Here is a 23,652-nt window from a genome sequence, read left to right as displayed (position 1 = left end):
CCTTTAGGATAAAATCAAACTCCTCGGCATGCTACAGCAGGGCTTCTGCACCTTACTCACCTATCTGCCTCTTTTGCTGTGTCACCCGCACGAACTCCTGGCCGCAGCCACGCCCACCTACCTGCAGCATCAGCTTCTCTGCCACCTCCCTGGGTTTACACACACACTCACCTCTCTCCACTCTGTTCTGCCTGATCAACTTATATCATCCTTCAAGATTCATCTCAGAAGCCCACTCTTCCTGAGGCCTTTTCAAACCACCAGTACCAGCAGCTTTATTCCTATCAAAATTATGGACATTACCACCATCTCTGGCACCGATCTTAATGAAGCATCTGGCTTAATTAAGTACTGCAATACCCTGCATTGGGCTTTATCACATTAACATAACATTTGAGAATTGTCCCTGCTAGACAGAGAGTGCCCTGGGGTAACAGACTGTGACTTTTTCACTTGCACCAGTGCACAGCATAGTGTTAAGGGTGCTCAGTTATCATATTGTTGAGTGAATGTGAGCATGCATGAAAGAATTAACTAATTCACACACACACACTGCATGTGCACACACACAGCAGGATGTAGAGCCATATGGAAACTTACTTCAACTCTTACTGGGATATTTACAAAGCACATAGTAGGTGCTCAGTGAATATCTGTTGAGTCAAAGAAAGAGTGAATGCACATACACACAGACTATGGAAAATTTACTCCAAAATGTACCCTGAGCTGCAGTGTAGCCTCGCTTCCTCTCAACTGCAGTAGAGAGAATGTGGGACTGGAAAACCAGAGATTAGAGTTCATGTTCATCTTCTTGACTACATTAGCTGTGTGCATCACTTTACCTAGTTGGACCTCTGTTTCCTCATCTGTCAAATGAGTTGTTAGAAAAGATATTTAATGCTTATTGAACATTCTAGATTCAATATTTATCAGAAGGCTTAAAGTCAAATGACCAGCTGCTTTCCATTAAGTGGCATGAATTTGGGACTTATATTTTTTTGGCCTCATCATGGAGCATGTTCATGATAAGCCCTGGGAACCGGGCAGAGCAGCAAAACCGAGACCACGGGATGGACCAGAGTTTGCCCTAACTATGGCAGAAGGCCAAGACCTAGTTATAAAGCAAACACAGAGCTAGGGGTTGTGGCCGGGATGGGATGCCCTGAGCAAGGCAGGGGCAGCCGTCAGCATCTGATGGCAGTCTGAGGTCCGAGCTGGCTGGAGATAACCAGGAAAGAAGCACTGACAGGGAATGGATAGCGTGCTTTCAGGGGTGTGCTGAAAACGTGCCCCTCGCTGGAGAGTCAGGAAAACCCAGTGTAAGTCATCAAGACCAGCTGTCTTAAGTTGTCTGAAGAATGAGTAGGTGAAAAAGTGTTTAGACTTAGCCTGTGTCCCTGCCAGAGCATGGATGGAAGCCAGGAGGAGGTTAATTTGGGGTTAATAGGAGGGAGAAAAGTTTCATTCTGTCCAAGTGGTAATGAGATGAACTCACTTATAAAGTAATGAGGTCTCCATTACTGCAAGAGTTTCCACAGCAGCTACATAATTCCTCAGACGAGATGTGGTATTAAAGATTCCCCGTTTGTGAAGATCGGACTGGAGGATGTTTAAAGTTTTTCTTTTTCTGATTCTAAGAGAGGCTTTGCTTCTCATGTCTTCCCCAAATCTTGTTTAGGGAAACACTTCCGGATTTCATAGCCCTTCCTTTTGTGACGTGATCTCAGCACACCCCACTGTGATCAGCTTGTGACCAGCCTTTTTTGGGAACTCTTTGGTGTTTGAATGTCCCACTTAAAGTGGGGCACCCTGAATGGGACCTCCTGTGCCAGGACGTGGCTTGGCCAGGGCCTCTCCAGGGACATTCCACAATTATGACAGGTAGTGGACCTCTCAATTTCTCATCTACCTTCTCGCTCTGTGCTGAGCTGTAAGAGTGAACAGCAGCGAGCCTCGGCTTCTGGTGTGTCCTGCGCCACCTCAGGTGATGCACAGACTTCATTTCCTTCCGCCTCAGAGGTGGATTTCAGAGGTCTCTGTGGTAAATCTGCTCATCTTGACACTGACTCTTAGGCTGGGGGGAAACTTTCTGTACTGGGATCTTCCATGGCATTCCATTCCTACATTCTCAAGAGCCTCACATTTCACCCCAAATGCTTTCTCTCTCTGGTGTTTGTTTCTTTTCCCCTTTCTTTTTTCTTCTTCATTTCTTCTTTCCCGCTGAGGACTGTGACATTTCTACTTGCGCAATGTTTTTGTTTTCAAATTCTTTGCCCTCCTTGTATTCTGGTGAATAAGAATGTGGGTGGCTTGTCAGCTCCATTGTGCATGTGAAGAAAAATGCCCAGACAAGTTAAGTGATGTGCTTAATTTACTGGCAGAGGCAAAGAGGCTGGAACGGGTTTCCTGACTTCCGTCCCAGCCTCTGTCCTGTCCCAGAGATCACACTGCATGTGCTAATAGCACTGTAGTCACAAAGAGCATCAAGTATTTCTCTGTGTGTGTGCTCACTGTACCAAAAGAATTCACCCAGGGACCAATCCCAGGCTTTAGAGACTCAGTCTGTGAGCACACTGAAATAAACTAACAAGAATGACAAGAGCTAAAGAACTTATGGAGTGCTTCATATTTTTCAAAGAAACTTTCAGGTCTGTCACCTTATGTGATGCTCCCCAAAGCCCCTTGAGGTGGAAGACCCCAGTTGAGCCTCATTTTGCAGGCCAAGGTCACAGGTAGAGTCCAGGTGTGAGCTGTGGGGAAGAGCCCCTGAGCAGACACCCTGGCTCCTGGTCCACAAATCTTCCGTGTGTTTGTGCTTCTGGAAAATCAGGGCAAGGGGATGAGTTGTTTCCATCTGGTACCAAAGGCAGTGGAGACGCTGGGGGCAACCTAGGGTTATGGGCTTGGCAGTTGGCCCAAGAAGTGGCCTCATGCTATGTTTGGAGGTGGGATCTGGGCCAGGGGGCTAGGGCAGGGGCAGGGGGTCAGGCCGTGGCCCTGGAGGTCAGGCCAACTCTATCTGAGTGGGTTGGGAGAATATAAGGCCAGGTGGGAGGAAGTGTGCAGGTTGGGGTGTCGGTTGTTAAGATGTGGGGAAGGGGGTGGCTTTTTAGGATCTGGTAGATATGCTAGCTGGGGGTTCCAAAGTGTGAAGAGCGACCCGCTTGCACCAAATGTGAGTCTTGTTGCAATCTTGTGTTATTCGGCCATTTATTCAGCAGTATCAGCAAGCACCTACTGAACATAAGTAAATCTCTTACATAGTTAGGGCTTTTCTTATGAAGACCTCATATATGTGTGCGTTTGTATCTGTGTCTGTATCTATAGCTATCTACATATCTCTCTAGATCTCATATATATTTATTCTTATTAATGCACATAAACAAACCATGGGGATACATAGTATTTTCCTCCATTCATGGATTAGGAAACTAAGGCCCAAACAGGGTAAATGGTTTGTCCAAATTCCTATAGTGACTTAGAAACTGAGCCAAGTCCCAAATCCATGTTTTCTGAGTTCTTTTACTGGTACTTATAACTGCTTTCCACATGGTAAGCAGTTCCTAACCTTCAAGGTGTAAGTATGCTTTGAAGAGAAAGAGAGAAAAAACAACCTTCGTGGTTATTACCCAGGGTTTCACTTTATCTTTAGAGGCTGGAAAACCTAAATGCAGAGTTGAAATGCAATCTGAGCCCTTCTTATTAAACCCTCAAATGGGCATTTGTAGAGGTGGCATTCACTCTTTAAGTCAACCAGGTACAAGTCCTCTTCTTCGATTTGGAGTTAATGTCTGTGCTCTGGCGCATCCTGACCTGTGTCGGGCTCCCTAGTCGAATGGCCAAATGGAGCAGTGCAGCAGGAAGAATGGACTGGTTTCCTTGGTGAAGTGGTTACGGGTGAGAGGGCTGGGGTCATCGTGCCACCAATCTGGGTCCTCCTGCAGTGAAGGAAGTTCGCTATCCCAAAGCTCCCAGGGCTGGAATATGCAACTCAGCTCACAGCTCAGGTCTCCTTCCCTACCCCCACGGCCTGCTCCATGACCATGGGCTGAGCCCCTCTAAGCCCTGCGCCTGCCCCTGTAAAGGGCACATGAAGTTCTACTGCCCTGAGCCCTGGGATTTGGGCCCAACAAGCTGAGCAAGGCTGACTCCAGATGGTGAAGCCCCTGCTAAGGCTGCCTAGGTCAGGTGGGTGCTTCGCTGGAGACTGAGCTTCCTGGGAAGCCTGGGCCTGGCCATGAATTTTCTTTCCCCTGTCAGAATGTTCTTCTGCCCCACCTCCCCACCCCTTTTCCTTTCCAGCCAGAAGCAGCTGTTCTCCTGTGCTTTCATTGGCACAGATCTTGCCCTACGGGTAGCCTATAAGAAACTCTGGGATGACTCAGAACCTGGCTTCAGCATCAGGTACATTCTTCACTCATTCACTGAACATTTATTGGACCTATCAGTCTGTGCCAGGGCAAGGCACCCAGCCCTGAATGAGATCCTGCCGGTCCCTGCCCTGGGCTTGCTCCAGCCTAGAATGGAGACCCCGGGAGATACCCAGCCCGCTGTGACAAGTGCTGTTGCGAGCTCCTGGCCAGTCACCTACTCTGGGGGGTTAGTGTCCTGGTGCTCTGTGTTTCCGTCACACTCTCCGGACCCCGACATCTACCTCGGGAGCCTTGCTCTGCTGCCCTAGAGCCGCATCGTCCTTGCTCCAATTGTCTACAGCTGCAGAAAATCACTCCAAAGCGTAGAGGTTTTCATCGATGGATGAATGGATAAACAGAATTTGGTATACACATACAATGGAATATTTTTCAGCCCGAAAAAGGAAGGAAGTTCTGGCACATGCGTCAGCATGGATAAACCTTGAAGGCATAATGCTAAGTGAATAAGCCTTTGTGACAAGAGGACAAATGTATGATTCCACTTATGAGGTACTTAGAGTCATCAGATCCATAGAAGCGGAAAGTAGAATGGTGGTTGCCAGGGGCTGGGGTGGGGGGCATGGGAAATTAGTGTTTAATGGGTACAGAGTTTCAGTTTGGGAAGATGAAAACATTCTGGAGATGGATGGTGGTTGCACAACAATGTCAGTGTACTTAATGTCACAGAACTGTACACTTAGAAATGGTTAAAAGGGTAAATTTTATGTTTATGTATATTTTACCACAAAAAAGTGTAGAGGCTTAAAACCACAATTTAGTATTCTCTCTCCTGGTTTGTGGGTTGCCTGGGCTCAGCTGGGTGGTTTTTGGTTAGGGTCTGTCATGTTGTTGTGGTCAGATGGTGATGGGGGCTGGAATCACTGAAAGCCCAGGGGGCTGGATGTCCAAGATGGCGCCTCAGTGTGGCACCTCCATGGCCTGGGCTTCTTATGTGGTGGCTCAGGGCTCCAACAAGCAGGAGAAATGGCAGCTTCTGGGTCAGCCTCAGGCCCAGTGTTGTCACAATGTCACTTCTGCCACATTGTATTGGGTTAGAGGAGCAAAAGGCCCACCCAGATTCAAGGGGAGGGGAAAGAGAGCCCCCTCTCAGTGGGGGAGGGACAAGGTGACCTTTCAGAAGGGCATTAGATGGGCGATCTTGCTGTGGCCATCTTTGGAAAACTTCCAGCCTGGGCATGGTTGCAGGAGGTCCTAAGGTATTTAGGTAGGAAGGGGTCTTCAGGGAGGCACATACTCCTCTGCAGACTCCTTTTTAGGAGAATTCATCTTCATAAATTGCTGGAGTCTGAAGGGCCCTTGAAACCGCTTGCTAGCAGGGACTTGTTTTAAATTACAGAGCAGAGAGAAGCAGAGCTGGAACCAAACCTCCCAAACACTGGCCCCCTGGCTCCCAGGCTGGGCAAGCAGCTGTGGGGACCGTGAGCAGTAGTACAGAGATCTGGTGGAGCGATGGGTGTGGCGGGAGAGCGGAGCCCTGGATGGCGTCCATTGGAGACCCAACGTCTTAGAGGCCGGGTGAGCCCCTTGCTGTGCTGGCTGGTTCTCGCTGGAGCACATGGGCCTCGCCGGGCAGGGCTATGCAGAGGCACCTGGGGCGCTTTGTGAGGATGCTGGAAGTTACTCATTTACATGAAGACTCTGAGTCAGGATGAAGGATGTCACTCTGCTATAGGCTCAAGTGCCCAGGTTGAGACTTAGAGACCCCTAAGTTTAAATATAAGCCAACACCCATGGCTGAGAGTGTCATGTGGCAATTCCATTCATTCATATCCACTTACACATTTCTGATCAGACTTTGCTCTCAGTGCAAAATTCTTTGTAAAGCCTTTAATGGCCTTCGAACTGTGATAAAATTAACAAATATTTTGCACACACTCCCTTTGGACTTAGAGACACAAGTATTAGTTTTGTGTGTGACATCTGCATTTGAGACTAAGAGCCCAAGTAAATGTTGATCTATACTTGGTTGTAAATAGGACCTTACTAAATGATTTTTAAAAATCTTTCCCTATTCTTGGAATTGCTCAAGTTTTGCATATTTGTACACACGTACATTCATGGAATTCCCGACAGTGGTGAGAATCGAAACAAACATGCTGTGACCTCTGTACGTCAGTGCTTCCTGCCTCTGTATTCCCACTGATGTGGACAGTGCCAGGTGAGCTTGGTGGTCAGCAGTAGCCTCGGACTAGCCATGGATAAACCAAAATGCATTTGATTTGGAGAACGCAAACAGCCCTGATCACCTCTGAGGTCATCTCCGTGGCTTGTGGCCCAGTTTGGGCAGCCAGAGAGGAGACCTGCCACAGCGATGTTCAGGGTGTGTGTGACTGGATTTTGTGTCTGCGTAGTGGAGTGAATGCAATCAGGCGGGAGAAATTCCCTTATGCTGGTGTCAACTGGCCTGTGATGCAAATGCACAGACACATGGGCAGAGGGTATGAACACTGTTGCCTGATCTGCTGCCCCTTGTCTCTGACCAAGCAGATGCCCCCTCCCCAGGAAGCCTCTTGCCCTTGAGCTGGGACTTTCCTCTCCCAACCTCCCGTTGCACATTAGTGCAGGAGAGTGGGCACATTCTGCCTGTCATTTGTGGCTTTCTGTGGTCTTTCCTTCTAGGTTATAAGTACCTTAGTGTTGTTGAACACAAGTTCATGTGCCCAACACACAGTGAAGCCAAACAAACCAAAACATTGGAGTTTGGAGGGGAGAAAGGTTTATTGCAAGGGCCATACAAGGAGAACGGGGCGGCTCATGCTCAAAAGACCTGAACTCCCCGATGGATTTCAGGGAAACATTTTTAAAGGCGAGGTGAGGGAGGGGAGTCACAGGGTGTGTGATCAGCTCCTTAACAGTTCTCTCTTTGGTTGTTGATGAAGTAACAGGACAGTGTCATAGGGGTTAACATTATCAATTCTCAAGCTCTAGTAGGTCTGGGGACTATGTGCTCATGGTCATTAAGTAGTTAACTTCTTCCATTTGGTGGGGGTTTTAGCAACTGTAAAACAACTCAGGAAATGTGCATTAGATACAGTTATCTAGGTACTTCAGGGAGGAACTAGAGATTCTGTGACTGCCATATGACTGATTTACTGTTTAAATTGTTACCAGTTCTTCTGGCCCAACTGCAACTTTTGTCACTACCTGTTCACATCCTTTCAATCATTAATTATTGAACCAGGCTTCTGTGACTCTAGGGAGGCCTGGGAGACTACAGCTTTTATACAAACAAGAGGCAGGCAGAGGACATGGCAGGAGGGGTCGGTTGCAGGAAGGCCCCATAGGTTACATTAGGAGCAGGAATCCATAGTAATAACAGCCTCTACTTATGATCTCCCCCACGCACCTACCATTTTATAGATGCACATACTTAGTTTGTTCTGGCTGCCATAACAGGACAGTACACTACACACTGGGTGGCTTCAACAACAGAAGTTTATTTCTTACAGTTCTGGAGGCTGGAAGTCCAAGATCAAGGTGTCGGCAGGTTGGGTTTCCTCTGAGCCCTTTCACCTTGGCTTGTGGACAGCTGCCTTCTCTCTGTGTCCTCATATGGCTTTTTCTTTGTGTGTTCGAGTCCCTGATGTCTGTGTGTCCTGATCACTTCCTGTAAGGACACCATTCAGACTGCCTCAGGGCTTACCCCAATGGCCTCACTTTAACTTAATTACCTCTGTAAAACCGTGTCTCCAAATACAGTCACATTGGGGGTACTAGGGATGACTTTGGGGGGGATATAGTTCAGCCCCGAACAAATCCTAAAAGTTAACTGTTATCATCCCTGTTTCAAGCCTGGGGAAACTGAGGCTCAGGGAGTTAAAGTAACTTGCCCCAGGTCACACAGGTAGTCAGTGGCAGGACTGGGATTCACAGTCTAAACCCTTCTTTCCCCACCAGACGACCAGTGACTCAGGTCTTAATCTGTGGTCTGCAGTGTGCTCCACCCAGGACCCAGCACTCAGAAGACATAGCAACTTATTCACTGAATGAATGAGCAGGGTGTGTGGGACAAGAATTTTTACCAGAATGTTTGGCAGACGTTCCCCAAAGTCCAGCATCCAAGCGTCGAGATCCTGCATCTCTTTTGGCATATGATGGTCCTTAACTTCTCATACATGCTATTCCAATCTGAACTCAGTGTGATTAGTGTGTGGGAAGGAATCACATTTTAAAGCGTTAAATAGCCTTTCTGGGCCATTTAGCTACTGCCTCCTCTCAAAACACTAAAAGCAATTACATGGTAATTAAGAAAAATTACTTGACCAGTTTTCATAGCAAAGTGGTTGACTTTGGTTTTCCCCCCACTAAATATTGAAGTCCAGAGAGAGACTCTCTTTATAGTTCTTTAAACTACCAGGACTTTCTGCTTATCTTCAGGAGGTCCCGTGTGCCTGGGGCGGAGGGGGAGGGGGAGAGAAAAAGGAGGGAGATTTGTATATTTAAGGTGTGGGATCTGAGCCAACCCCCCTGCAGCTACAGCTAACTATATCCCACATCTTTTTCATGGTTTCCTTTGAGAACTCAGAATCCAAATCCAGGAGCTGCCATCTAATAACCACAGGGCCCCCCACCCAGCCCTGCCCTGGGGGCCCCTATGGAGATCATGCCCTCGCTCCTGAGCCTTGCTCTTCCCACTGAGGAACCCACGGGATAGAAATACCAGAAGGCAGCCCTGAAAGCGGGCTTTATTTGCGCAGGCCCTTGCCTGCGCGCGTCCCTGGCCCCGGGTGGGCTGGATTTTTTCAGAGAGTGGGAGGCCCTGGGGCCCTTTTGTGCTCCAGAGACCAGGAGGTAGGTAAGGTATGAAGAGGCGGGCAGTTATAAGGCTGCCAGAAATCAGTCCATCCAGGAAACAACACAGCCCCAGAGCTGCAGAAACCCAGGAACTGGAGGGGCGGGGCGGGGGAGGTGGCCAAGATATAGCCCAGACTCTGCCCATGGACCCCCAGGATCCGTGCTCCCTTTGCTTCCAGACTGGCCTCACTCCCACCCCTGTCACCGTTGACCTAATCACCAAACCTGAAGGTCATCTGTCCCGTCTATTTTCCTGCCCCTTGCAGCTCTTCAAGGTCCCATGAGGACATGCTTTCTGCCTTTTGGGTCCCTGCACCTCCTGCTTTTACCTTGGCCTCTTGGGTGTGTCTTCCTTTCTCCTTTTCTTTTCCTCCTCCTGTAAAGCGACCCAGTCCTCAGCTTTGGGCACCCTGTGGCCTCTCCCTTTCTCTCCTGCGTTCAACTCTCACTTACCCAAAAAAGACCTCCAATTCTACATGTACTGCCGCCTGTTTTCTCTCCAGGTACCATCCCGTGCTTCAAGCTCCTTGCTGGGTGTTTCTACTTGGATGTACTTCAGACTTGACCGACGTGTGTAAACGCGGCTCCTCTTCCTGCCTCTCCTATGTCTCTACTTTTCTAAGTGCCAGACTTCCCCTTTCCCGTGTTTTCTAGATCACATTTGGTGTCCGAGTCCTGTCAAGTCTTCTTTTAAAATATTCCTTTATTGCCCTCTCTCCTATTCTTTTTTTGTTTTTTTTTTTTTGAGTTAGATCTATATTTATCAAACTGGAGGGATATCCATAATATATTATTAAGCAGATATTTTAAAAAGCAAGCATCATGTATAGTATGATCCTAAAGCAAAACTTCCATATGTGTACATATATTTGTTTGTATTTATATGAACATGGAAACAGTGTGGAAAAACACATACTGTGCTTTTAACAGAATTACCATAGTGGGATGAAAACAAACGGAAAAGGATTAACTTTATGCATTTTTGGATTGTTTCATTTGTTGAAATGAAACAAATGTATAACTTCTGTTTATATTTTTTCTTTTCCATTATAGTTTATTACAAGGTATTGAATGTAGTTCCCTGTGCTATACAGTACAACCTTGTTGTTTATCTATTTTATAATAGTAGTTTGTATCTGCTAATCCCAAACTCCAAATTTATCCCTTTCCCTCCCCCCTTTCCCCTTTGGTAAACATAAGTTTGTTTTCTATGTACGTCTATTTCTGTTTTGTAAATAAGTTCATTTGTATCATTTTTTTAGATTCCACATACAAGTGATAACATTGGATATTTGTTTGACTTACTTCACTTAGTATGATAATCTCTAGGTCCATCCATGTTGCCGCAAATGGCATTATTTCATTCTTTTTTATGGCTGAGTAGTATTCCATTGTGTATGTATACCACATCTTCTTTATCCATTCATCTGTTGATGGACACTTAGGTTGCTTGCATGTCTTGGCTATTGTGAATCCCTCTCTCCTATTCTGATTCCTGCTCTGGTAGACAGTGTGATGTAGTGGAAAGAGCAGGAGATTTGCGGACCGACACAGGGTTCGATTCTGACCATTTTCTGGTTGTGCAACTTCAGGCAAATCGCCAAATTAAAGCTTCCTATTCACCGTGCACAAAGTAGACACATGCGGGGGGGTGGACACCCACTCACCACACTCAGCTCACTGATCTCAGTATAGGGCAGGATTTCTCAGCCTGGGCACTACTGATACGTTGGGCTGGATAATTCTTTGCTGTGGGGCCATCCTGTGCAATATAGGATCCATTCAGCAGCATCTACTCACTAGATGACAGTAGCACCTGCCCACCGCTAGTTGTAATGACCAAAAATGTCTCCAGACTCTGCCACACGTGCACTGGGAAATTAAATCGCTCGAGAACCACTCGTATGGAGTGATGCTGAGTCTTGGGTTGTGGGTCCCAGGTTTTCAGGTTTTAAGTTTATAGCCACCAGCCACATGTAGGAAGGGAACCAGCAAGGAAAATATTGGAAGGTACGGATAGGTTTTGCTGTGGTTTAATATTTTACCATGGTATTTCCTGTCACAGAGGTGAACTAAATGCCACATGTGTTTGCGATGAAATATTATGGGCTGCAGAACGTATGTATTAATAATACATGCAGTACATGCAGTGGGCACCTCTCCTACGACTTAGGTTGAGAGTGTGCTCTGCAAGGGTTTTCCCTCCACTTAGGGTTTTGCGTTGTCTGTTTCAAATTTTCAGTTTCCCCTTTAAAGGGAAAAATTCTAGAGGAATATTTTAAATACTTTCATAGCAAACCTTTAAGAAAATTCTTCAAGGATGCATTTTGCACACTGGGCTATCCCTGACTTTGGCTTTGTTTCTGGGATATCTCAATATATCCCGGAATGCAAAGAGAGTATTACAGACTCCCAACCACACAAATGAGAGGGAGGTTGTTTTTTTCAAACGCAGCTCCAGCCTGGTTCCGCTATTGCAGTTGAGGAGTCAGGCATTGGGGAGAGTCAGAGAATTCCTTCTTTGGGGGGCAGTCAATGAAACCACACAGAAACTGACATGAAGACATTCTTTCTCTAGATTATGCAGCGTTGCTGTAGAGCAATAAAGTCACAGGCATAAAGGACTAAATTCAGCCCTCTGGAGAGGCGAGGGCGTTGCTCAGGGTCCAGGTGTGTTCATGGAGCTTGAGTAGGAGTCAGCCCGACAGTGACAGTTCGGGCGGGGCTGAGAGCTAGAAGCTGCTGCTAGGTGTCGGTGGTGCTTCCCTGAGCTCTGCTGGATACCTCTTCAGCATCAGTCCTCCCCCAGCGCCTGGCAGAGACAGAGAAGCAAGAGCCTAGAGATCATCCTAGAGGGTGGGGGTCTCCACAGATGACTCACTGAAGTGGGGACAGAGTCTGCAGCTGCAGACCACCTGGAATGCTGATTTAACAACCAAATGCCTCTAATCTGATTTTGTTTGACGATCTACGGGGAAAGGTAGAACTTCATATCTACACTTTGTTTGCATGGTTTCTCCAGAAAAGCAAAGGAAAACTGCCAAGAACAGCAGAAGTAGACACTGGAGAATAGAGGCGGGAGGGGGATGGCATGGGAGGAAGGACGGATGCAGGGGGTTACGCAGAGTTTGGGGACTTAGACAGTATATCAAGATGGTCACCAGAAGGGAGGGTGGACCTAAATGTATGTGTTGGGCAGCAAGTCTGAATAATTGTTCATCACTAAGGGTGGGATGGCCAGTTGATGCAGTCGAAAAGGGATGGGAAGTAGGGCAGGCTGAGATGTGAAAGCTACTCTCGGAATTGACCCAAATTGCTCCTGAGTTGTTCTTGAGAACAACTGTCTCAGAGTTTGTCTTACCCACAGCCTGATGTCCCAAGGCAGACACTTGGGCTGGGCTTTGTGGAGAAACAGGCTTTTCTCAGATGAGAACAGCATCCTTCAGTTTAGAGAGTTCCTGGCTCCAGGAAGTGGTGGCTCTTGCCCTGGAGCTTTCCCCTTAGTGGAAGGTGGCATGGTGACACCGGCAAGTCCTTGGATCTGTCGGCACCTCTGGGGTGGTGGATGCTGTCAGTCATAGACTTTGGGATCAGACAGACCAGGTCATAGTCCAGGTCTGCCTCTTACTGGCTGGGTGACTTTAGGCAAGTAGATAAACCTCTCTGAGCCTTATTTTCCTTTTCTAAAAAAATGATAATAATATATAAATTTATATTATATCATATTATTATATCAACCCCTCATAGGGTTGTAAGGATTAAATGAGATTATGCACATACAGTCCTTAGCAGACCGGGAGCACCTAGTACTTGATAAATGTTTGTTGTTGTGTTAGGTTAACACAACAACAAACTCTAAATTCAGTGATTCTTTGAACTGGGGAGGGCAGTACAGAGATTTACTTTATGGAAAACTGAAAAGACCGTTTAAAATTATTCAATCAAAAATTTATTGAGGTGCATATTTATGTCAGACATTTGCAGGCAATGTGGAAAATGCCCTAATGGATGAGACATGACCCCTCCTTCTGACTCTCAAAGAATATATGAATTTTTCCTACAATAACTTGAAAACTTGTATCCCAAAATTCTTTTTGGTGAGGTCATTTTTCCATACCAGTGCTCCTTATTCATAAGGCTTATTGCAAATAATTTGCAATATTATTAATAATATTTAAGGTATTTCTATTGGTGAAAGGTTTACTTTTTAAAATAATTTGAATAAATTTATGACAATCTCCATAATACTTTTATAAGAATTCCAGTATGATTTATTTTTTTAATTGAAGTGTAGTTGATTTACAATATTATGGTAGTTTCAGGTATATAGCAAAGTAATTCATTTATACATATGTATGTATATATCTATATATATTTTGTCGATTCTTTTCCATTATGGTTTATTACAAAATATTGAATATAGTTCCCTGTGCTATACAGTAAATCCTTGTTGTTCATCTGTTTTATATGTGTTAGTGTCCATCTGTTAATCCCATACTCCCAATTTATCCTTCCCCCACCCCTCCCCTTTGGTAACCATAAGTTTGTTTTCTATATCTGTGAGTCTGTTTCTGTTTTGCAAATAAGTTCATTTGTACTACTTTTTTAGATATGTGGTATCATATAATATTTGTCTTTCTCCTGGTATGATTTCTTCAGTGGAAGAAGGGGGTCAGGTGCAGGAATTGTGTGTAAGTACAGCCTTTCTCACGTTTGTCGTGACCTGGGGCACTCCTTTGCTGACCCAACACTTAGAATGGTGGTGGTAATTAATTATTTTAGGGCTTCCCTAAATATTTTGAGAGGTTGTTAAATGCTTCTGAATGCCACTGTCACAGGTGTTGAGGTGAAAGGTTGAAAAACCACTGTCTACCTACAACCTTGTTATTCCCAGTGTAAGCATGTGCATTGACTTTTAATTTGTTCTTAAGTTTACTGGACCCTGGTGCTGCTTTGAAAATAGGCAGCTGAAAAGAATGTCTGATAGTCTTAAGGGGAAGCAAACACGCTCCCCTAGAAACCTTCAAACCTCAGAGATTGACTTCTAGAAATTTCCACCATAATACATTTTACTTTTCTCTCTGTGCCTCATTTGGAGTCTTGGTGTCTTGCCTTGTCTGTGAAGTTTGTCTGGAATTGTCTTCTAGGAGTTTCAGGATAATCCAGATTGACTGAAAACAGACCTCTGAAAGGATTGGGGTATGTAAGGTAGGATGGAATCCACAGCTGAGGAGAAAGCCAGGGAGTTGAACCAGGGGAATCTTTGCTTCAGAGGAAGGCAGCTGGGGACTTGGTCCCAGGAGTCCTGGGTTCCCAGCTCTCCACTAACCGGATCCAGACTTTGGAGATGGCATTCCAAGGCTCTCGTCGCATCTGGATTGTTGTAAAGTTTAAATGAGATGTTGCCTTGAAAGGGCTCTGGAATGGTAGAATTCAGGGCCCTCTGGGAGGCATAGATTTAAATCCTATTCCATTTGCAATGCAGAATAAAAAAATACTGAGGTTAAATAGGTGTTATTGCTTGAATACTTTTGGATTCCAGTGTCCTGAAGTAGATGGCGTGAAGTTGCAGATGATTAAAAGAAGACACATTCTAGATCCCTTGACTCTGAGCTTTCTCATCCCTCCCTGAGACCCAGTGGGCCTTGGACAGACCAATGCTCTGGACAGGATGTGGCCCCCCCTTTCCCTGCTTGGGGTGGGGATGGGTCAGGAGGGAAGGAAAGTGCTGGTTGGAATTGATTCTAGTTGTTGACTTTGGGAGAACGGCTTGGGGTTGTGGGTTCTTTGAGACTAAAAGAGAAAGATGAGGTCATATAGAGAGGGAAGGGGCAAAAGAGGTAACAGAGAAATGGAAATACGTGTATAAAGATTGATAAGGAAGGGCACAAGAGGGGTACAGAAGAGGAGAAAGAGGAGCACAGTGGGAAGCAAACCTGTCCCTGACCACAGAGAGCTGGAGTCTTGGCCGCTCACCTCAGAGCAACATCTAAGTGCTGCCTTTTCAACAAGGGCAAAGGTTTGGGTTCCTATTGGGCACAATTCTGTTTGGTTGAATTAAACTTACGTTATATTTGCTGAGTGCCTCCCTGTGGAAGAGTCTTACACAGGGCAAAGAGTGCGCTTTGCATAGATTTTGCCTTCAAGGTAGGAGATTTTTTTGCAAGGTGTGCTTTTAAAAAGTTCAAAGGTCACTTAAAAAGTAGTGAGATTGATTTCTTTATTTGGCTTATGGAAGTCACTTTTTTTCTCATAATAAGCAAAAACTCTGAAGAAACCAGTATCACTTCCAAATTTTGAAGCTCCCAATGGAAAATGGATGAAGTGAAATGTTTGGTGTAGATCAGAATAGAATTCAGTCTGAAGCTGAATTATTTCTTCTCTTGGTCTTCTCTTTTTCTTTCTTTTTTATAAACCCAACTAAAGCAAATATTTACACAATCTCTCACCCTATACGAAGAATTATTTTGGCTGGATTCCTTCTGAAGATGGTGGGATGGGATGGATCAAGAATATTGTTCCTGATTTCCTGCCTCTGCACCTCCTGGCTGTGTCCCATGGAAACACTGCCCTTCCTGCTTCGAAGGGAAAGTGCTTTATGGCAACTCTAGCCCAAGGGCAGTGACAGTGAAATGCCCTCCAGAGAGAGCCAGCTGACCTGGGCTACTGCTCCACTGTGTGCTTTTGTGCCCTCAGGAATGTGTGGATTTAGCAAATGACAGCACTGAGCATGCCCGGTCCCCAGTGGAGCCCCAGGCCCTCTCTCTCTTTGTGTTGGCTCTTTTCCAAGCTTGAATGACTGCATTGGTTGAGCCTTCATTATCCACAAGGGGAGGTGAGCAAGCGGGTCAGAGGGAGAAAAATATGCCTTTCTCATGGGCTTTATTCCAACAGATTTTGAATTTTCACATCAGTAGATCTCATGGAGTTTTACTTTCTGTCAGTTTGGTTAAAAACACCAGTGGTAACACAATTTCTGCTTTGGAAAAAAAATCCAGTTGGATGTCAACCACAATAGAATTATTTTAGAGTTGGAAATGACCTCAGAGATTATTCTACTCTAATCAGTGAACGTCCGGAGGGGCTTAGCACGCAGCTTGTAAGTGGCAGAGCAGTGACCAGCATTCGGGTACCCAGCCCCTAGGTCAGTGCTGGGGCCTGTACAGCTCATTGCCTCTGATATCATTAGAATACTTTCAATAATATATGTTGTACTAGATCAGGATGAAGTGACCTGTGTTCAAAATCTGGTTTTTTCCTAGCCTAGGTATATACCCAAGAGAAGTGATCACACTGAGGCTTCTACACAAATGCTCATAGCAGGAATATTCATAATGGCCAAAAAATAGAAGCAAACCAAATGTCCCTCAACCGATGAGTGGGTAAGCAAAACGTGAGATACTCTCACGATGAAATATTACTCAGCCACAAAGAGGAATGAAGTTCTGATACATGCCACAACATGGATGAACTTTGAAAACATTATGCTGAGTGAAAGAAGCCAGGCACAAAAGGCCATATGTTGTAGATTCTATTTAAATGAAATGTCCAGACTAGGCAAATTCATAGGAAAAGAAAGGAGATTGTCAGGGCCTGGGGGGAGGAGGAAAATGGGAAGTGACTGCTAATAGGTACAAAGTTTATTTTTAAATTGATAAGAATGTTCTGGAATTAGATAGTAGTGATGGTTGCACAACTCTGAATATCACTGAATGAAACATCAGTGAATTGTCATTTTATGCATGTGAATTTTTCAAATTATTTATTTATTTATTTATTTTGGCTGCACTGGGTCTTAGTTGCAGCACTCGGGATCTTCATTGTGGCATGCAGGATCTTTAGTTGCGGCATGCGAACTCTTAGTTGCGGCTTGCATGCAGGATCTAGTTCCCCGACCAGGAATTGAACCCAAGCCCGCTGCATTGGGAGCATGGAGTCTTACGCACTGGACCACCAGGGAAGTCCCTATATATGTGAATTATATATCAATAAACCTATTATTAAAAAAAAAATCCTAGTTCTGCCTCTTACCAGTTGGGTGACTTTAGGTAATGACTCTAAACCCAAGTAATCTCAGCTATGAAATGGGAATAATGATATATACCTCCCAGGGTTGTTTTGATAAGTGAGATCATGAATTTGAAAATGCTTCTAAACTGTAAACCTTTGGGGCTGTCAATGGGTTATAAGTTCATTATAAATTGGGATTTTATCTTCTCCTCCTGTATTTTTCTATAGCACTAACAAGGTCTAACTATATAATAGTCATTCAAATAAAGACTTTTTGAATTGACTCAAAAACACTGCAATTTAAAAAAAAATTTTATAAATTGGGATATAGTTGTTTTACAATGTTGTGTTAGTTTCTACTGTACAGAGAAGTGGAGTTCCCTGTGCTATACAGCAGGCTCTCAGTTATCTATTTTATACATATTAGTGTATATATATATCAATCCCAACCTCCCAATTCATCCCACTCCTCCTTCCCTCCTTGGTGTCCCTACATTTGTTCTCTACGTCTGTCTGTCTATTTCTGCCTTGCAAACCAGTTCATCTGTACCATTTTTCTAGATTCCACATATATGTGTTAATATACGATATTTGTTTTTCTCTTTCTGACTTATTTCACTCTGTATGACAGTCTCTAGGTCCATCCACGTCACTACAAATGACCCAGTTTCGTTCCTTTTTATGGCTGAGTAATATTCCATTGTATATACATACCACATCTTCTTTATCCATTCGTCTGTCGATGGGCATTTAGGTTGCTTCCATGAGCTGGCTATTGTAAATAGTGCTGCAATGAACATTGGGGTGCATGTGTCTTTTTTGAATTATGGTTTTCTCTGGGTATATGCCCAGTAGTGGGATTGATGGGTCATATGGTAATTCTATTTTTAGTTTTTTAAGGAACCTCCATATTGTTCTCCATAGTGGCTGTATCAATTTACGTAACCACCAACAGTGCAAGAGGGTTCCCTTTTCTCCACACCCTCTCCAGCATTTGTTTTTTGTAGATTTTCTGATGATGCCCACTCTAACTGGTGTGAGGTGATACCTCATTGTAGTTTTGATTTGCATTTCTCTAATAATTAGTGATGTTGAGCAGCTTTTCATGTGCTTCTTGGTCATCTGTATGTCTTCATTGGAGAAATGTCTATTTAGGTCTTCTGCCCATTTTTTGATTGCGTTGTTTCTGTAATATTGAGTTGCATGAGCTGTTTATATATTTTGTAGAGTAATCCTTTGTCCATTGATTCGTTTGCAAATATTTTCTCCCATTCTGAGGGTTGTCTTTTTGTCTTGTTTATAGTTTCCTTTGCTGTGCAAAAGCTTTGAAGTTTCATTAGGTCCCATTTGTTTATTTTTGTTTTTATTTCCATTACTCTAGGAGGTGGGTCAAAAAAGATCTTGCTTTGATTTATGTCAAAGAGTGTTCTTCCTATGTTTTCCTCTAAGAGTTTTATAGTGTCTGGTCTTACATTTAGGTCTCTAATCCATTTTGAGTTTTTTTTTGTGTATGGTGTTCAGGAGTGTTCTAATTTCATTTTTTCTCATGTAGCTGTCCAGTTTTCCCAGCACCACTTATTGAAGAGACTGTCTTTTCTTCATTGTATATCCTTGCCTCCTTTGTCATAGATTAGTTGACCATAGGTGTGTGGATTGATCTCTGGGCTTTCTATCCTGTTCCATTGATCTATATTTCTGTTTTTGTGCCAGTACCATATTGTTTTGATTACTGTAGCTTTGTAGTACAGTGTGAAGTAAGGCAGTCTGATTCTTCCAGCTCGTTTTTTTCCCTCAGGATTGCTTTGGCTATTCGGGGTCTTTGGTGTTTCCATACAAATTGTGCAATTTTTTGTTCTAGTTCTGTGAAAAATGCCGTTGGTAATTTGATAGGGATTGCATTGAATCTGTAGATTGATTTGGGGTAGTATAGTCATTTTCACAATATTGATTCTTCCAATCCAAGAACATGGTATATCTCTCCATCTCTTGGTATCATCTTTAATTTCTTTCAACAGTGTCTTATAGTTTTCTGCATGCAGGTCTTTTGTCTCCCTAGGTAGGTTTATTTCTAGGTATTTTATTCTTTTTGTTGCAGTGGTAAATGGGAGTGTTTCCTTAATTTCTCTTTCAGATTTTTCATCACTAGTGTATAGGAATGCAGGAGATTTCTGTGCATTAATTTTGTATCCTGCAACTTTACCAAATTCATTGATTAGCACTAGTCGTTTTCTGGTTGCATCTTTAGGATTCTCGATGTATAGTATCATGTCATCTGCAAACAGTGACAGCTTTACTTCTTCTTTTCCGATTTGGATTCTTTTTATTTCTTTTTCTTCTCTGATTGCTGTGGCTAAAACTTCCAAAACTATGTTGAATAATAGTGGTGAGAGTGGGCAACCTTGTCTTGTTCTTGATCTTATTGGAAATGGTTTCAGTTTTTCACCATTGAGAACGATGTTGGTTGTGGGTTTGTCATATATGGCCTTTATTATGTTGAGGTAAGTTCCCTCTACGCCTACTTTCTGGAGGGTTTTTATCATAAATAGGTGTTGAACTTCGTCGAAAGCTTTTTCTGCATCTATTGAGATGATCATATGGTTTTTCTCGTTCAGTTTGTTAATATGGTGTATCACATTGATTGATTTGCGTATATTGAAGAATCCTTGCATTCCTGGGATAAACCCCACTTGATCATGGTGTATGATCCTTTTAATATGCTGTTGGATTCTGTTTGCTAGTATTTTGTTGAGGATTTTTGCATCTATGTTCATCAGTGATATTGACCTGTAGTTTTCTTTGTTTGTGACATCTTTGTCTGGTTTTCATATCAGGGTGATGGTGGCCTCGTAGAATGAGTTTGGGAGTGTTCCTCCCTCTGCTATATTTTGGAAGAGTTTGAGAAGGATAGGTGTTAGCTCTTCTCTAAATGTTTGATGGAATTTGCCTGTGAAGCCATTTGGTTCTGGGCTTTTGTTTGGTGGAAGATTTTTAATCACAGTCTCAATTGCAGTTCTTGTGATTGGTCTGTTTACATTTTCTATTTCTTTCTGGTTCAGTCTCGGAAGATTGTGCTTTTCTAAGAATTTGTCCATTTCTTCCAGGTTGTCCATTTTATTGACATATAGTTGCTTGTAGTAATCTCTCATGATCCTTTATATTTCTGCAGTGCCAGTTGTTACTTCTCCTTTTTCACTTCTAATTCTATGGATTTGAGTCTTCTCACTTTTTTTCTTGTTGAGTCTGGCTAATGGTTTATCAATTTTGTTTATCTTCTCAAAGAACCAGCTTTTAGTTTTATTGATCTTTGCTATTCTTTCCTTCAATTTTTTCCCTTTATTTCTGATCTGATCTTTATGATTTCTTTCCTTCCGCTAACTTTGGGGTTGTTTTGTTCTTCTTTCTCTAATTGCTTTAGGTGTAATGTTAGGTTGTTTATTTGAGATGTTTCTTGTTTCTTCAGGTAGGATTGTATTGCTCTAAACTGCCCTCTTAGAACTGCTTTTTCCTCATCCCATAGGTTTTGGGTTGTCGTGTTTTCATTGCCATTTGTTTCTAGGTATTTTTTGATTTCCTCTTTGATTTCTTCAGTGATCTCTTGGTTATTTAGTAGTGTATTGTTTAGCCTCCATGTGTTTGTATTTTTAACAGATTTTTCTTGTAATCGTTATCTAGTCTCATAGCGTTGTGGTTGGAAAGGATACTTGATACGACTTCAATTTTCTTAAATTTACCAAGGCTTGATTTGTGACCCAGGATATGATCTATCCTGGAGAATGTTCCGTGAGCACTTGAGAAGAAAGTGTATTCTGTTGTTTTTGGATGGAATGTCCTATTAATATCAATTAAGTCCATCTTGTATAATGTATCATTTAAAGCTTGTGTTTCCTTATTTATTTTCATTTTGGATGATCTGTCCATTGGTGAAAGTGGGGTGTTAAAGTCCCCTACTATGATTGTGTTACTGTCGATTTCCCCTTTTATGGCTGTTAGCATTTGCCTTATGTATTGAAGTGCTCCTATGTTGAGTGCAGAAATATTTACAATTGTTATATCTTCTTCTTGGGTTGATCCCTTGATCATTATGTAGTGTCCTTCTTTGTCCCTTGTAATAGTCTTTATTTTAAAGTCCATTTTTTCTGATATGAGAATTGCTACTCCAGCTTTCTTTTGATTTCCATTTGCATGGAATATCTTTTTCCATCCCCTCACTCTCAGTCTGTATGTGTCCCTAGGCCTGAAGTGGGTCTCTTGTAGACAGCATATATACGTGTCTTGTTTTGTATCCATTCAGCCAGTCTATATCTTTTGGTGGGAGCATTTAATCCATTTACATTTAAGGTAATTATTGGTATGTATGTTCCTATTACCATTTTCTTAACTGTTTTGGGTTTGTTATTGTAAGTCTTTTGCTTCTCTCGTGTTTTCTGCCTAGAGAAGTTGGTTTAGCATTTGTTGTAAAGCTGGCTTGGTGGTGCTGAATTCTGTTAGCTTTTGCTTTTCTCTAAAGGTTTTAATTTCTCTGTCAAATCTGAATGAGATCCTTGCTGGGTAGAATGGTCTTGGTTGTAGCTTTTACCCTTTCATCACTTTAAATATGTCCTGCCACTCCCTTCTGGCTTGCAGAGTTTCTGCTGAAAGATCTGCTGTTAACCTTATGGAGATTCCCTTGAATGTTATTTGTTGCTTTTCCCTTGCTGCTTTTAATATATTTTCTTTGTATTTAATTTTTCATAGTTTGAGTAATATGTGTCTTGGCATGTTTCTCCATGAATTTATCCTGTATGGGACTCTCTGTGCTTCCTGGACTTGATTGACTATTTCCTTTCCCATATTAGGGAAGGTTTCAACTATAATCTCTTCAAATATTTTCTCAGTCCCTTTCTTTTTCTCTTCTTCTTCTGGGACCTCTATAATTCGCATGTTGGTGTGTTTAATGTTGTCCCAGAGGTCTCTGAGACTGTCCTCAATCCTTTTCTTTCTTTTTTCTTTATTCTGCTCTGTGGTAGTTATTTCCACTATTTTATCTTCCCGGTCACTTATCTGTTCTTCTGCCTCAGTCATTCTGCTATTGATTCCTTCTAGAGAATTTTTAATTTCATTTATTGTCTTGTTCATTGTTGTTTGTTCGCTCTTTAGTTCTTCTAGGTCCTTGTTAAATGTTTCTTATATTTTCTCCATTCTATTTCCAAGATTTTGGATCATCTTTACTATCATTATTCTGAATTCTTTTTCAGGTAGACTGCCTGTTTCCTCTTCATTTGTTTGGTCTGGTGGGTTTTTACCTTGCTCCTTCATCTGCTATGTGTTTCTCTATCTTCTCATTTTGCTTAACTTACTGTGTTTCGCAGGCTGCCAGTTTGTAGTTCCCGTTGTTTTTGGTGTCTGCCCCCAGTGCCTAAGGTTGGTTCAATGGGTTGTGGAGGCTTCCTGGTGGGGGGGACTGGTACCTGTGTTCTGGTGGATGGGGCTGGATCTTGTCTTCCTGGTGGGCTGGACCGCATCCGGTGGTGTGTTTTGGGGTGTCTGTGACCTTATTATGATTTTAGGCAGCCTCTTTGCTAATGGGTGGGGTTGTGTTCCTGTCTTGCTAGTTGTTTGGCAGAGGGTGTGCAGCACTGTAGCTTGCTGGTCGTTGAGTGCAGCTGGGTCTTAACGTTAAGATGGAGGTCTCTGGGAGAACTTTGGCCATTTCATATTACGTGGAGCCGAGAGATCTCTGATGGACCAATGTCCTGAACTTGGCTCTCCCACCTCAGAGGCACAGGCCTGACACCTGGCTGGAGCCTCAAGACCCTGTCAGCCACACGGCTCAGAAGAAAAGAGAGAAAAAAAAGAAAGGAAGAGAGAAAAAAATAATAAATAAAATAAAATAAAGTTATTAAAATAAAAAGTAAAAGAATTATTAAAAATAAAAAATTAAAAAGTAATAAAAAGAAAGAAAGAAAGAAGAGAGCAACCAAACCAAAATACAAGTCCACCAATGATAACAAGCGCTAAAAACTATACAAAAAAACAAAAAGAAACAAAAAAAAAACGGACAGACAGAACCCTACGACAAATGGTAAAAGCAAAGCTATACAGACAAAATCACACAAAGAAGCAGACACATACACACTCACAAAAAGAGAAAAAGGAAAAAAATATATATCTATTTATAAAAAAAAATAAGGAAGAGAGCAACCAAATCCATAAACAAATCTACCAATGATAAACTCTAAATACTAAACTACAATAAACATAAAACCAAAAACAAATTAGATGCAGATAGCAAACTCCAAGTCTACAGTTGCTCCCGAAGTCCACCGCCTCAATTTTGGGATGATTCATTGTCTATACAGGTATTCCAGAGATGCAGGGTACATCAAGTTGACTGTGGAGATTTAATCTGCTGCTCCTGCTGCTCCTGGGGAAAATT

General features: G+C 43.1%; 1 protein-coding gene across 1 annotated transcript in view; it reads left to right on the top strand.

The window, feature by feature from the left end:
* Positions 1-23,652, top strand: part of STON1 (stonin 1) — a 56,359-nt gene that overhangs the window by 12,827 nt on the left and 19,880 nt on the right. The gene's annotated exons all lie outside the window — the stretch shown is intronic.

The sequence above is a fragment of the Balaenoptera musculus genome, chromosome 13, assembly GCF_009873245.2.
Source record: "Balaenoptera musculus isolate JJ_BM4_2016_0621 chromosome 13, mBalMus1.pri.v3, whole genome shotgun sequence".
NCBI classification, from domain to species: Eukaryota; Metazoa; Chordata; class Mammalia; order Artiodactyla; family Balaenopteridae; genus Balaenoptera; species Balaenoptera musculus.
The sequence above is the reverse complement of the archived record's forward strand: the minus strand, read 5'-3'. Positions and strand labels throughout refer to the sequence as shown.